The sequence below is a fragment of the Eretmochelys imbricata genome, chromosome 3, assembly GCF_965152235.1.
Source record: "Eretmochelys imbricata isolate rEreImb1 chromosome 3, rEreImb1.hap1, whole genome shotgun sequence".
Lineage (NCBI taxonomy): Eukaryota > Metazoa > Chordata > Testudines > Cheloniidae > Eretmochelys > Eretmochelys imbricata.
This window is the reverse complement of record NC_135574.1, coordinates 200,816,250-200,831,015: the sequence shown is the minus strand read 5'-3', so window position 1 is coordinate 200,831,015 and position 14,766 is coordinate 200,816,250.

Below are 14,766 nucleotides of genomic sequence, written 5' to 3'. Positions count from 1 at the left end.
GTGCAAAAGTAACCTATTAAGGTCCCTTTACAGTGTCAGAATGGTATAGAGCCTCGTATTTGAGAATCTGACCCACTAAGGACTGTGACTATATGTGATGCTGACGTGTTTCCATTCACACAAACGTTAGAACCATGCATCACTGTACAGTGAAACACCTGACCAGTCTATCTTGAGCCTGCCTATTCTACCAATGTCCCATACAGCATTAAACAAGGAGAAGTTTGTTTCTTCTAACAGATAAGATTCCAGAGACTTTTTTTGATCAAATATAGGGCCAAAGGGCAGTGACAAGACAAAGGCTCCATAAAAGAATTTTTCAGACTGAAAATAAGGTGTAACATTTTAACGGTGACAGTAATTAACCATCGGAACAATTTACCAAGGTCTTGGTGGATTCTCTATCACTGGTAATTTTTAAATCAAGATTAGATGTGTTTCTAAAAGATCTACTCTAGGACTTATCTTGGGGAGGTTCTGTGGCCTGTGGCATACACAAGGTCAGACAAGAGACAATGCGGCTTTCTGGCCTTGGAAGCTATGAATCTATGAAACAGTGTAACGCCATTGCAAAAAAAGCGAACATCATTTTGGGATGTATTAGCAGAAGTGTTTTAAGTAAGACACGAGAAGTAATTCTTCCTCTCTACTCTGCACTAATTAGGCCTCAACTGGAGTATTGTGTCCAGTTTTGGGCGCCACATTTCAGGAAAGATGTGGGCAAATTGGAGAAAGTCCAGAGAAGAGCAACAAAAATGATTGAAAGAATTCGGTTTGTTTAGTCTAGAGAAGAGAAGACTGAGAGGGGACATGATAATAGTTTTCAAGTACATAAAAGGTTATTACAAGGAGGAGGGAGAAAAATCGTTCTTCTTAACCTCTGAGGATAGGACAAGAAGCAATGGGCTTAAATTGCAGCAAGGGTGGTTTAGGTTGGACATTAGGAAAAACTTCCTAACTCTTAGAGTGGTTAAGCACTGGAATAAATTGCCAAGGGAGGTTGTGGAATCTCCATCATTGAGGATTTTTAAGAGCAAGTTGAACAAACACCTGTCAGGGATGGCCTAGATAATACTTAGTCCTGTCTTGAGTGCAGGGGACTGGACTAGATGACCTCTCGAGGTCCCATCCAGTTTTATGATTCTATGATTCTTCTATGAATCTACACAGGTTATAAAATGTGTGGGGCTGGGGAGTAGGCATCTTAAGAACAGAAGAGAAAGGGTGGTCCATTGGCTAGGGTGTTTGCTTGAGACTCTGGAGGTGTGGGTTTAATTCTCTGCTCCACCTGTGTGACCTTGGGCAAGTTTCCTAGTCTTTCTGGCTCTCATTTTAACATCTGTGAATAGGGATAATAGCATTTCCCTACCCTGTGAGGATAAATACATTACAAATTGTGAGGTGCTCCGATACTGCGGTGATGGGTACCACATAAGCATCTACGATAGATAGTTTGTGCGAACAACTAGGCTTCAGCTGCTAATGCAGGCCAGAGGAGGAGTACCAGATGGAGCTTGCTGCTCCCCAGTGCCATTCCCCACCCCTATGGATTCATGCAATACACAGACATACTGAACATACCCAGGAACATACGTATCCGGAACTCCTTGGGGAGAGACATTCTGTGGAAGTGTCATCTGTAGTCATGCTCAGCCCTGTCTCCGCTGCCCCTCTGAATAGTCTCCAGACTGGCCCACTCCACAATATCTTGGGAGGCCTCAGTTATCCAGTTGTACTAAGCTAACCCTCCTGAACAGTGAGGAAACAGGATTCTGCTTACTGTAAACTAAGCTATTGAATCTGTAAACTTGGGGGTCGTACTCTATGCCTGGAGAATTGCTGATATAATTCGTATTTTTAAGAAAGGAGGAAAAAGTGGTCTGGGAAACTACAGTCTTGTTAGTTTGACTGCAATTGTATGCAAGGTCTTGGAAAAAATTTTGAAAGAGAAAGTGGTTAAGTGGAAGTAAACGGGCACTGGAATAAAATATAACATTGTTTTACAAAAGGCAGATCATGCCAAACCAACCTGATCTTTCTTTGAGAAGATAGCTGATTTTTTTAGACCAGGAAAATGCAGTGGATCTAATCTATATGGATGTCAGTGAGGCATTTGATTTATTATTAGTTAAATTGGAGAAGATGAGGGTTAATATAGAGTTGAAAGGTGGAGAAGGAACTGATTCAAGGGGGAGACTACAACGGGTCATACTGAAAGGTGAACTGTCAGGCTGGAGGGAGGTTACTGGTGGAGTTCCTCAAGGATTGGTCTTGGGAACTATCTTATTTAAAATAAATTTTTAATGACCTTGGCACAAGAAGTGGGAGTGTGCAAATAAAATTTATGAATGACACAAAGTTGGGAGGTATTGCCAATATAGAGGATGACTGGAATATCATGGAAGATTTGGATGACCTTGAAAACTGGAGTAATAGAAATGGGATTAAATTCAATAGTGCAAAGTGCAAGGTCATGCATTTAGGGACTAAGAACAAGAATTTTTGCTATAAGTTGGGGACATATCAGTTGGAAGTGACCTGAAGAAGAGAAAGACCTGGATGTATTGGTTGATCTCAATGTAATGTGGCTGTGAAAAAGGCTAATGCAGTTCTAGGATGCATCAGGCGAGGTATTTCCAGTAGAGACAGGGAAGTGTTAGTATCATTATACGAGACACGGGTGAGACCTCATCTGGAATACCGTGTGCAATTCTGGTTTCCCATGTTTGAGAAAGATGAATTCAAACTGGAACAGGTGCTGAGAAGGGCTACTAGAATGATCAGAGGAATGGAAAACCTACCTTATGAGAGGAGACTCAAAGAGATTGCCATGTTTAGCCTAACGAAAAGAAGGCTGAAGGGAGATATAATTGCTCTCTATAAATATATTGGAGGGATAAATACCAGGGAGTGGGAGGAGTTATTTAAGTTAAGCGCCAACGTGGACACAAGAACAAATGGATATAAACTGTCCATCAACAAGTTTAGGTTTGAAGTTAGGTGAAGGTTTTTAACCATCAGAGGAGTGAAGTTCTGGAACAGCCTTCCAAGGAGAGCAGTGGGGGCAAAAAAACCTGACTGGCTTCAAGACTGAGGTTGATAAGTTTATGGAGGGGATGGTATGATGAGATTGCCTACAGTGGCATATAGACAACCTGTGACTGCCAGCAGCAAAATCCTTCAGCGACTGGTGATGGGACACTAGATGGGGAGCACTCCAAGTTACTACAAAGAATTCTTTCCCTGATGTCTGGTTGGGTGGGTCTTGGCCACATGCTCAGGATCTAACTGATCACCATATTTGGAGTTGGGAAGGAATTTTCTCTGGGTCAGATTGTCAGAGACCCTGGGTTTTTTTTTTTGGGGGGGGGGGTTGCCTTCCTCTGCAGCAGGGGGCACAGATCATTTGCAGGTGTAAACAAGTGTAAATGGTGGAATCTCTGAAACTTGAAGTCTTTAACTCATGAATTGAGGACTTCGGTAACTCAGCCAGAGGTTAGGGGTCTATTACAGGAGTGGGTGAGTGAGGTTCTGTGGCCTGTAATGTGCAGGAGGTCAGACTAGATGATCACAATGGTCCCTTCTGTGCTTAAATTGTATGAATCTATGGAGACAGGTCTATCAATAGCTATTAGCCAAGATGGTCAGGGATGCAACTCCATGCTCTGGGTGTCCTTAAAGTGCCACTGGACTCCTTGTTGCTTAAATCTCTGACTGCTAAAATCTGTGATCGGATGATGGGATAGATCGCTTGATACATTTCCCTGTTCTGTTCATTCCCTCAAGCATCTGGCACTGGCTACTGTCAGAAGACAGGACACTGGGCTAGATAGACAATTGGTGTGACCTAGTACGGCCATTCCTAGGTTCATGGCAGGTCTATTTGTTATATCTTCAGTGTTTTCATCAGAAAACTTTGCAGAGAATGTTGTCCACTGTTCCAGAACTGTTAATTTTGCCTGATTATTAAGCCATCAGTGTGTATGATAGAGGGGGGTGCCAAGAAGTGAACAAGGTTCTGGCGTAGTCCTGTGACCTTTTCTGCTTTATGCTGGCAAATATTTAATTGTTTGGGAGTTAATCCAACATACACTGCCCTTCCTATTATTGATCTCTAGAACAGCCAACATGTTTTGCAACGGGCTCCTTTAAAGATCGACAGCCGCATTTGAAGTATACAGTCTGTATTTTGTCAGCTGCGGTATGTGAATGCCAATGGAGCCATATCACATAAGGCATAAACCTAATAGATTGGTTCAATGGAATCTCTGATAATATAGCAGTTGCCCTAGTCAGCTTAGCTACTCTGATTTCTTTCTTAAAATACTTTCCAACCCCTTTTCTTCTCCAAGCATCCGATCAAAACTTTAGGCCCCTTTATAACCCTAATTCAAACATCACTTCAGAGGTTAACACATTTGAACTCCAAAGGCAATGCTTTTAACTTCTATCCTGTGGTCAATAAGAAGCTAACTCAAACTATAAACAGTGTCAGATGGTGTCTCACACATTGCACTTAAGAAACCTTACTCCTGATAGTTCCTTGACCTTGGTGGCCTTGCAGACTGGGCAGCTTAAATGACACTGAACAGGGTCCCAACAAAGGAATCACATGCTTGATATTATAAGCCTGACAGCAGATTGGCAGTGCTTAGGTGTGGGAGAAGTGGAGGGGAGGCTGATAGAAGTAAGTGATGGAGGGCCTGATCCAAAGCCCATTTAACTCAATGGGAATCTTGCTGTTGACTGCAACGGGCGTTGGAGTAGGTTAAAACTGCTATAAGGGTGTCTTTAAGGTTATTTCCCTCCCATGTTTTCTCCTGATCTTTGTCATGTGGCTCAGGCTGGAGTTGCTTGCTTAGGAGGCACAATCCTGGCCCATTAAGAGATAAATGTAACCACTTGGTACCTAATTTGTGTCTGCAAAGTCCATGCACTTTTGTACTCTAGATATATGTCTTTACTGCACAGTTAACCTGCATAATTGGCTCTCAGGTCTGAACACCTGCGTTAGGTATGGCCGGGTCTGAGCGACCCCACTGCAAAGTCATACGTGTGTCACTGTATCGTCACTGTTTCTGCATTCGCCCATGTGCGTCTGGAGGCCTTTCCCATGGTTCTTTGTGCTGAGACACTCTAGGACTTTTTTCCCAACTCAATTGAGGGAGAACGTATCTGTCCTTCTGGGGGAATTGTGGGAAGGCCACTGGAGGACTGAAATCACTGATTTGATTTAGCCTGCATCCTTGCTACAAAGCAGGAAGGTTCCAACTTGAGTTAAACTGGAGCTTGAGTTCTAACCCACACCTCCAGCTAAGTGAGCTAGGCCAGGCTTAAAGCATCTCCAAACCTGGGTTGGAGATTTCTCTGTGTGGCTGGTAAGGGGGTTGGGCCAAAACCATATAAGAGTCCAGTTAGCTGTGTAATAAAGACATAACCTAAATTCTTGGGCACACAAATACCTGCTAGTACATGCATATATTCTGCTGTCATATCTTCTGTCCACAATCGTATTCTGGGAACAACTAGACAATGTAGCCCCAGAAGTTGACACATACTGGAAGGGAGGGTGAGGAGAAAGGGGAGATTTCTATAATGTTGCATATTTCAAAGGATTCCATCCGTCTGTCACAACTGCAAACCATTTGATCACTGAGTTATCACAGATCAAGGTTGCAAAGAGTGAATTTGTGAAAGCTATTGATTTTTCTCACTCCCTTTTGAGTCCTAAAGCCTGTGATCTCTTTAGATTCAGTTCAGTGAAGAAAATCAAATTAAAATATCCAGGAAATATCTTAGAGAAAAATATTGCTTTGTTTCTGGACTGTATATTATTCAATAATTACATAAAGTCTCTATGTATATCTATATACATATGTAAAAGAATGCTATTAAGGTTGGAAGGTCAGGCATTCAAAAGTCAGGAAATGCCAGAGTTAAGATTAGCTGGTTAAAGTTTGGCAAAGTTTTAATGAATTGAAAACAGGGGCTTAAAATTGGAAGTATTTTGATATAGCAGTCACTACCATCTTTGCCTGTAATATGTGTGATCTCATGCATCCCCAATATAGTATCAGAATAATAAAATTAGAAGGCGCATAACAGTAATGAAACACTTCTTAGGTACTCATCCCTCATAGTTGTTGCTAATATTCATGGCAGGCTTTGTTGCAATGGCATCCTCACTAACATTTGTTGTACCTTCTTTAATTGCAGTCATCCAGAGATTATTTCCATAGTGGGTGCTGTCAGAGGCAGGTAAACTGTTTATACAGCTGATTCCTGTTTAGTGGCTATAATGTTACTGTTGTTTGTTTCTTTTAGGAAAACATTGAATTTTTGTTTAGCTCTGAGTTTATTTTCTTAGGGGAACAGCTGAAAAGTTTAAATAATGGCAAAGTCATGGTTTGGTTTTTCAGACATTTTACTTTTGGTGAAACCTTTTCCAAATAGCTTTGAAAATGTATCGGGGTGGAAGATTCTGAAGACCTAACATTTGGCTTTGCTGTTAAACTTGTCCCCAAAGTTTTGATGAAATATTTTAAAAACTCGTTAAATTTATTCCCTAAATGAAACAGCAGTAGTTTCACTCATTGATTAATTTTTGATCCATGTTATTCAGGACCAAATGACATCTTCATTGATCAGTTATGTTGTCTGTAAGTAAAGTTTAAACACTGCTTTTAAATGGGAAAGATAGACCAAACAATCTGATAAGGATTCCTAATTGTGTATACTGTATGTCTCCTTGTAATTGCATGGCTCAGAATTCACTAGCTGCATTACCTTTATTATTAATAACATAAATACACACTCTGTTTTATGTTCCTGCATTCTAGAAGCCAAATTTAGTTTTGGCATAAGTCTGTGTAATTCATTGAGACCCGGGATGAATATAGCTTCTGTGCCCCCAGAGTTATCACCCATTTCTAACTCATTGCTTTTTAAATGACTCTGAGATACCTTTAATAGGACAAGTGCTGTATAAAAACAAACTCTCTTCCACATCAGCCAGCCCTGTTATGTGGTGGTCAGTCTGTAGCTCACCACGAGAAGGAGAGTTTGATCTTGTCATTATTTGTATTACAGTGAAGCATAGAAATCTCACACATTATGCGAGGTGCTGTTTGTACCCAAAGTAAGAGAGAGTCCCCGCCCCCAAAGAACATACAGGCTAAACAGTGGTCCCCCAACCAGTGATCCCTACCCAGCTTAGTGTGTAAGTTGCAGGTTTCAAACATATAGAGTCCTTGGATTCAGAGGTTAAAATCCCAGCAGCCTTACCAATAACCAAGTGAATGAAGAAAAAGGTCCTTTATCTGTCACATTAGTACAATTTGCTGAGGTGGCAACACTATTCACTTACGGGAAAGACACAGAGTTGGAGATCAGAAGTGGTGGTGAAGTAGGACGCTGAGGCATGGAGAATGAGTGACTTGCCCCAGGTCTTCTGCAGTGTTGTAGCTGTGTCAGTCCCAGGATAGTAGAGAGACAAGGTGGGCGAGGTAATAGGTTTTACTGGACCAACTTCTGTTGGGGAGAGAGACAAGCTTTTGAGCTACACAGAGCTCTTCCCCGAGCTGAAGAAGAGCTCTGTAGATTGAAAGCCTGTCTCTCTCCCCAACAGAATTTGGTCAATAAAAGGGGGGAGGGATAGTTCAGTGGTTTGAGCTTTGGCCTGCTAAACCCAGGGTTGTGAGTTCAATCCTTGAGGGGGCCATTTAGGGATATGGGGCAAAAAATGGGTGTTGGTCCTGCTTTGAGCAGGGGGTTGGATTAGATGACCTACTGAGGTCCCTCCCAACCCTGATATTCTATGATTCTATGAAAGATATCATTACTTCACTCACCCTTTGTCTCTCTTGCACCAGGTCACACAGGAAACCAGTGGCAGCGGACAGAATTGAACCCAGGTCTTCTGGACCAGTTTGGTACCTTAACCACATGCCCATCCTTTCCATCTCAATGTCAATTGGCCTGATTCTGCTATTTCATATTGGTCCAAATGAGGCAGAACTCCACTGAAATCAACAGCATTACACTAGCAAAAAACAGTGTGATGTCAGAGTCCGGTTCTGGTGCAAGAATTATCATCGTGCTGAAGGGGGCGAGGATTCTGAACCTGTCCTAGAGCATGGAGGCAATTTGGATTGGGCATTTTGTTTTGGGTTCATCTCTAATCAGAATGGTGACTATTGTATCATTTGGTAAAGGAAAAAAAGCTTGTTTATTACATTACATTGAAAAGGGCTAGATCCTCAGCAGGTGTAATTGACTTCAAGGGAGCTCTGCCAGTTTACACCTGCTGAGGATATGACCCAGGGTATTTAGAAAGGAAGGGTGAAGCCTCTGTGTAGCCATGGTAAATCTCACCTAACTTTCTCAGGCTGGGGAAGAATATCAAAGATACAGGAAAAGTGTCAAATATTCTTTTCTTAGCAACGAACCGAAAATACACACTAAAACCTTCCCAAGCAGCAAGATAACACAGGACAAGAAAAGTGGAAAGTGACCACCAGCTGCGAGACACTCTGGAATTCCCAACTTGATAAGTTAGGCTTTTCCTAGACAGGTGAATGGCCTGTCTTTAAAAGGTGATAGAAATAGGCCACAAAAGCATGACCCTATAGCTTCATTAACATCCCCAGTGAAAAGAGATCCTCAGCAGAGAACACTGTAGTCCCCCATAGAGGGGCCAGTGGACTTCAGGGCATGTTACAGGGTAAATGGACTTCAGCGAATGCATACGTGACACCGAAATGAAGGTACCTGTCGTGTTGCCTGATGTTTTCAACATCTCTTATTGAGAGACTAGAGCTGTGCCGGAAGCGAAGGTGGTGTATCTGAATCCCTGACCCATACAGATTTTGACTTTGTTACATAACAGCACTGCCTCTAAAATAAGTGACAAGAAAGGGGAAGTTAATGTCATAATTTCTGACAGCAACAAGCAGGACTTACCCACGGACACTCCACCTCTTGTCTGTTTTAACAGAGAGGACTCCGTTTTCAATGAGAGCCTTTCCAGGATACCCAAATGCTACGTTTATTGGCATTTCCACACTCAAGTAAGCACCCAGAGACTGGATTTGTTTGTCCTGTTTAGATACCTCCTTGGCAACTGAAGTGATGAAAGCTGAATGCTTCTTGTTTTTCACTGGCAAATAATGCATAAGGAAGATGTGGTTATAATATCCCTTTCCTCTATTGATAAATGAATCAATACATGGTCCTCTACTGCAGTTGAACTGAATATTCATTAAGCTGAAACAAAAATTATGTATCCAGATCCTCAACTGGTGTAAATCCGTATACACCTGGATTTACACCAGTTCAGTATCTGGTCCCTAGTGTTTAGGAGGTGGAATTACAGTCCAAAAATGGATGAGATGCCACAGGAGAAAAGATCTGGTGGGTTCTTTGTCTCATCTTGGCCAGCATGTTCAGAGTAAGTTAACATGGAACCCACCAGCTCACAGGGTCAAACAAAAGTGTCTGGCCAGCTTGTCTCAGCCACAGCCAGAAACACACAGTAAGGGTGCGCTGCTGGCGTTGACATATATCCATGTGCAGAGATGACCTGCTGGCACAGGGTGCCTGAGCCCGGTTGTCTGGGTCAGATCTTTGGGGTCCTTTGATAACGGTTTAGGGAGAGGAAAAAAGAGAGTGTCCTCCCACCTACACAAGGACAACGTGTGTCTGAAGGTGTGAACCAATGGCCACTTTTGGATTAGTGGCTCCTTTTGTCCCTTTCTGACTCCATGGTGGAGGTGAGGTTGCTGCAGTTGTTCCCTGCCAGGGGTGCTTCAGAGTACAGAGGATGGTCAGCAGCAGCCACTTGAGGCGGAGGTTGGCCAGAGGGCAACAGCTTCAGCTCATCCAAGGTGGGAAGAGTCGCTGCCCTGTGATGGCGTTTATGACGGCTAAGGGGCTGTGAGGCTGTGTGTACTGTACTGTGTGTACTGTGCCGTGGCTAGCCAGACAGGGGGTGCAGGGATAAGGGGTGAGGAAAGGTTCCAAGAAAAGATCCATTGCAAAGCATGGAGACAGACAGTAACCCTAGAGATAAAACTCTTCCCTTAATGAAATGAAATTCCTCATTCAGTGTTAGAAGAAAATAACTTTTCCCATGGCTCTCTGCTATTGTCACATGCCATGTGCCAAGCTAGGCAACAGAACCAGCTTTGAATCCAGGGCCCAAGCGAGTCTGCTGCGGGCCGGCCTGCAGTATCTCATTGGCTGTGCTCTTCCACCTTGAGGGTCACTGGGAGGCAGTCAAGGTGATGAGTGTGTGGGGGGCTCTGTACTGCCTGTCTTGCCCAATAGAATCTGGCCCAAATAGTGGGTGAAGCTGAATTCTCCCCTTGTGATACAGAGATTGGGTTTAGGATCTTCCACGGAGTTGTTGTTAAGAGATGCTGAGTTTGGGGAAATGACAACAGGGCCGGATCTTCAGCTGGTATAACTCAGCATGACTCTGTTGACTTCAAGGAAGCTAAGTTAATTTACAGCCACTGAGGATCTGGGCCAATAGTCCATGAAGAACTTCCTACTGAAAATGAAGCAATTCACCACTCACTTCTATTATTAGCAAATAAAGCTTCTGAAGCAGGAAGAATGACAAAACGAACTTCCTTTCCACTGGACCTGAAGTCAAAACCAGCCGTTGTCATGCACAGTGTTGAAAAAGCAGCTCTTAATAGAACTGTAGCTTTGCCAGGGCGGATGTCTAACATCTCCCATTAAAAAACAAACAAACACTCATAAACTCAACGGGCATTGATAACAACAGGAAAATATATCGCAGTCAAAAATAGGTTAGGGTTTACTGGTAATTTTAGTGGAATAATGACAGAATATTCTAACTAATTGACTAAAGAGTAAGACTGGTTTGTCAGCTTGGGTGCAGGACTGGGCCTCAGGAGATCTGAGTTCAATTTTTGACTCTGCTACGGACACCTGTGGGAGCTGGGACATGCCATTTAATCTCTCTCTAGCACGGGGTGGCCAACCTGAGCCTGAGAATGAGTCAGAATTTACCAATGTACATTGCCAAAGAGCCACAGTAATATGTCAGTAGCCCCCTATCAGCTCCCCCCCCCGCCCTGCTCCCAGTGCCTCCCACCTACCGGCAGCCCCGCCAATCAGCGCCTCCTCCTCCCTCCCCATCAGTGGTTTCGTGGCGTGCAGGAGGCTCAGGGGGAGGAAGGGGCAGGAGCGAGGCATGGCAGGCTCAGGGAAGGGGGCTGGAAGAGGTGGAGCGGGGGCAGGGCCTGTGGCAGAGCCAGGGGTTGAGCAGTGAGCACCCCCTGGCACATTGGAAAGTTGGCACCTTTAGCTCCAGCCCCGGAGTCGGTGCCTATACAAGGAGCCGCATCTTAACTTCTGAAGAGCCGCACGTGGCTCCGGAGCCGCAGGTTGGCCACCCCGTTCTAGTGCTTTTCCCCATCTGTAAAGTGGGGCTAACAATACTTCCTTTCTCCTGTGTTTTCTCTGTTTAGATTGTAAGTTCTTCGGGGCCAGGAGTGTTTCTTGCTATGTGTACATACAGCACCTAGCTTCACAGGATCCCAATCGCTCATTAGGGCCTCTAAGTGCTACCACAATAAAAACCAGAGCAACCTCTTTCTAAAGTAGAAAAACTATTGAAATGATCTTGGTGAAGTGTCAAGTCCGCTCCGCTCCTGCATATCTGGTGCTGCTTTGTTTTTTAAAAAACACGACTTCACTCATTCGCTGTTTCTACAAGTTAAAAATGACAAATTAAAACAATGTTTGCAAGACACCAGCAAAGAACTAATGCAAGGATGAGGGCAAACATTAGGCAACCCATTTTCAATGGGAGTTTTATCTGAGTTGGGAACAGAGATGCAGCTGCAGAATTTGGTCCATTAATTATCCTTTCCTGGTCAAGCTGAAGTCCATATGCTTCCTAGCTCACACAGAGCCAAGACCCTATTGACTTATTACGATGATTACCTTCAAAATAGAGCGATTTAACTCTTCCCACACATAGTGCTGGAAGTTGCACTTCTCTCACACGCTAACTCTTATTGCTCCTTGCACTCACGATAACCTATGACTGTGTTCAGGATTCGCACCAACATGCCCTTTTGAAATCCTGTTGCCTGGGATCCAAAGACCTGAACATATTCTCCAGCGTACTGTATGTTTAAGAAACCAATCTCGTTTCACTGAAGGGCTCTGAACTAGCAGACTAGAGCGACATAGGAGAGCACATTGTGAGATTCCCTTGGATTCACAGCCAGCCTTCTGACCGGGATACAGATGGCAGGGGATCAGACTAAATCCCAGAAGGTGAAGCCCCATATGCCCATGCATGTTTGCCAGTCTTATACACAGTCACACAGTGCAGCTCCTCTTTAAAAGCCTATTATTAGGCTTGTCTCCTTTGTGAACTTTCTCATTATCATTTCATTGTGCTGTGCAATCCCAGCCCGGTGCAATGAATATTGACTTCATGCTTGCTTTTCTAATTGAATTAGAGGGTGAGCGGGAGTGACTGGAGTCTCCTGCCTGCAGTCCTGCTTCCCTGGCAGCGGTCTGAATGGAGGTTGAAAGAAAAGCTGTTTGCTTGAGCACTGTGGCTAAGAGAGACCTGTCACAAAGCTGCAACAGGGATTTATTAAAAGACAGAAGAAAATGGGAGCGAGAGGTTCCTGCTCACTTCCAGCACCACCTGCTTGCTTGCTTGCTTGCGGCCGTATTACAGAAATAGAGGGAGAAAGAGAGAGAACTTAAGCAAATGCTTCAAGCAAAAGTGGATCTTTTCCCAGCACCGAAACTGCCTCGCCGTGGACAGATGTGTATCATTAGAGTCAGCTGAGGATAAAGAACACAAGAGTGTTTACTGTAACTGCTTCAGCAAGCAACTCCCCAGTCACTTCTAAAAAGTGCTAACACGTAGGGTGGGATTTTAGCCTGACTCTGCTCCTGCTGAAGTGAACGGTCAAACTGCTCCCAACGTGAGTGGGAGCTGAACGAGGCCAGCGCTGAGCGCTTTTGAAAATCCCACATTGAATTAGGCAGTGGCTTTGGTTCCCCCTTAGGTTTCCACTCTTGCAACACAAGCCGTGGCCCCCCAGTACTTGAAAATCTGTGGGGTGGGCTTACTGCAGCACTGGCTCTTCACCATGCTTGCTGCGCCGGGGGGCTCGGAACTGGCCTGTGTTGGTCCGGAGAGGGGCCTGGGCAGGACGCCTGGCTGAGGCACTGATTCTGTGCACGCCCTGGGTGCCTTCCCCAGTGGGGCTCTTCTGGAGCCCCGGCCAGGCTTTAAATTGCACTCTCCTTGGGGATTGACTCCCCCTCCAATGAAGCTGCCTCTGCTGGTGCATGGTGGGTTAGACCTGCATCAGCAGGGACGGATCAAGATGGGTGTTGGTGAAGCCCGTTGAAGATGGAGAGTGCCGTGCATGCCCTCTTTGGAGTAGCTAGCGTCCCCGGGGAAGTAGCTGTACTCAGGAAAAAGCAAGGATGCTGATTGTGGCAGCAATCCCTAGAAAGGGATTGTAATGTGGGAGCTTTCTTTTTCCCGCCTCTTCTCTCGTGCATCCATGCAGGAGCCAGCCCTAGGCTGCTCCACTGTTAGATTGTGCTTTGGGCTCTGTAGGTAAGGGGTGGAGTGCAAGGCTCCAAGGCTATATCACAGCCCTCAGCATGGCGTAGCATACACCTTCCCTGCAGCTCCACTGGCCTATACACACAGAGGGAAAAATGGCTCACCCAACCCATACACACCAGTTGGTAGATGTGAGCATTGGGCATGTGGCCCTGATCCCTGTGCATCACCTGGAGTTATGAGCAGGACAGTCCTAATGCGCCACACAGGAGGGTGGGTATATGTGGATTTTACTGCCTGCTAATCCCCTTCCTGGCTGCCTTAGACCAGGGCACGATCTAGCCCCTAGTGATTAAGACGTTGCTAGTCCATTGTGGCTGCAATGTAATACATTGTATTTGCTATCTGGATTGCAATAGCATCATCAGGCTGCAGTCATGGAACAGGACCCCATGGTGCTAGGCACGGTACACCCCACACCCCCGAACCCACTCTCTGCCCCAAAGAGCTTACAAGTAGGGCTGGCCAAACATTTTTCCATCAAAATTGTTTTTTGACACCCCTCCCCCCCCCAAATTGTTTTTGGTGAAATACACCTTTTTTACCAAAAGTATCAGCTTTCTGCAGAACATGTTGATTGATGGAATATTTTGTCACAGAAAACTGACAGATTTAGGTCAGAAATGGGGGTTGTTGGGTTTGCCTCATGTCCACATTCTCCTCTTTGGGCCAGGATCCTCAGCTGGTCTACATCTGCCATAATGCATAGTGCAGAAGGTCAGGGATCTGCATCTGTGACTCTCAACCTCAGCACCCTTTCCTGCATCTGGATCGGCTGTACAGCTGGCTTTGCCTCCAAGAGGGGTTGCTGTGGCTCAGGAATCATATCCTCTCATTTCATGCCTTTTTAAGGCTTGAAAAGGAGGATTTGTCCTCTTACAAGCAAGCTTAAATATCCACTGTAGGTCATTTATTAGTATGTGCGTATCAGAAATGCTCATTTTACAGTATGTGCCTGATTTTGCTCTTATTTACGCTGCTTGTAAATCAGGAGTAACTACACTGAACTTAGTGGCGGTACACTGAGAGAAACCTGGTGCCGGACCAGAATAAACCCTTTTTGAGAAGTTCTACCAATGGAACCTCAGGTACAGTGTATGTGGGCAGATGTATCTGCATATCAC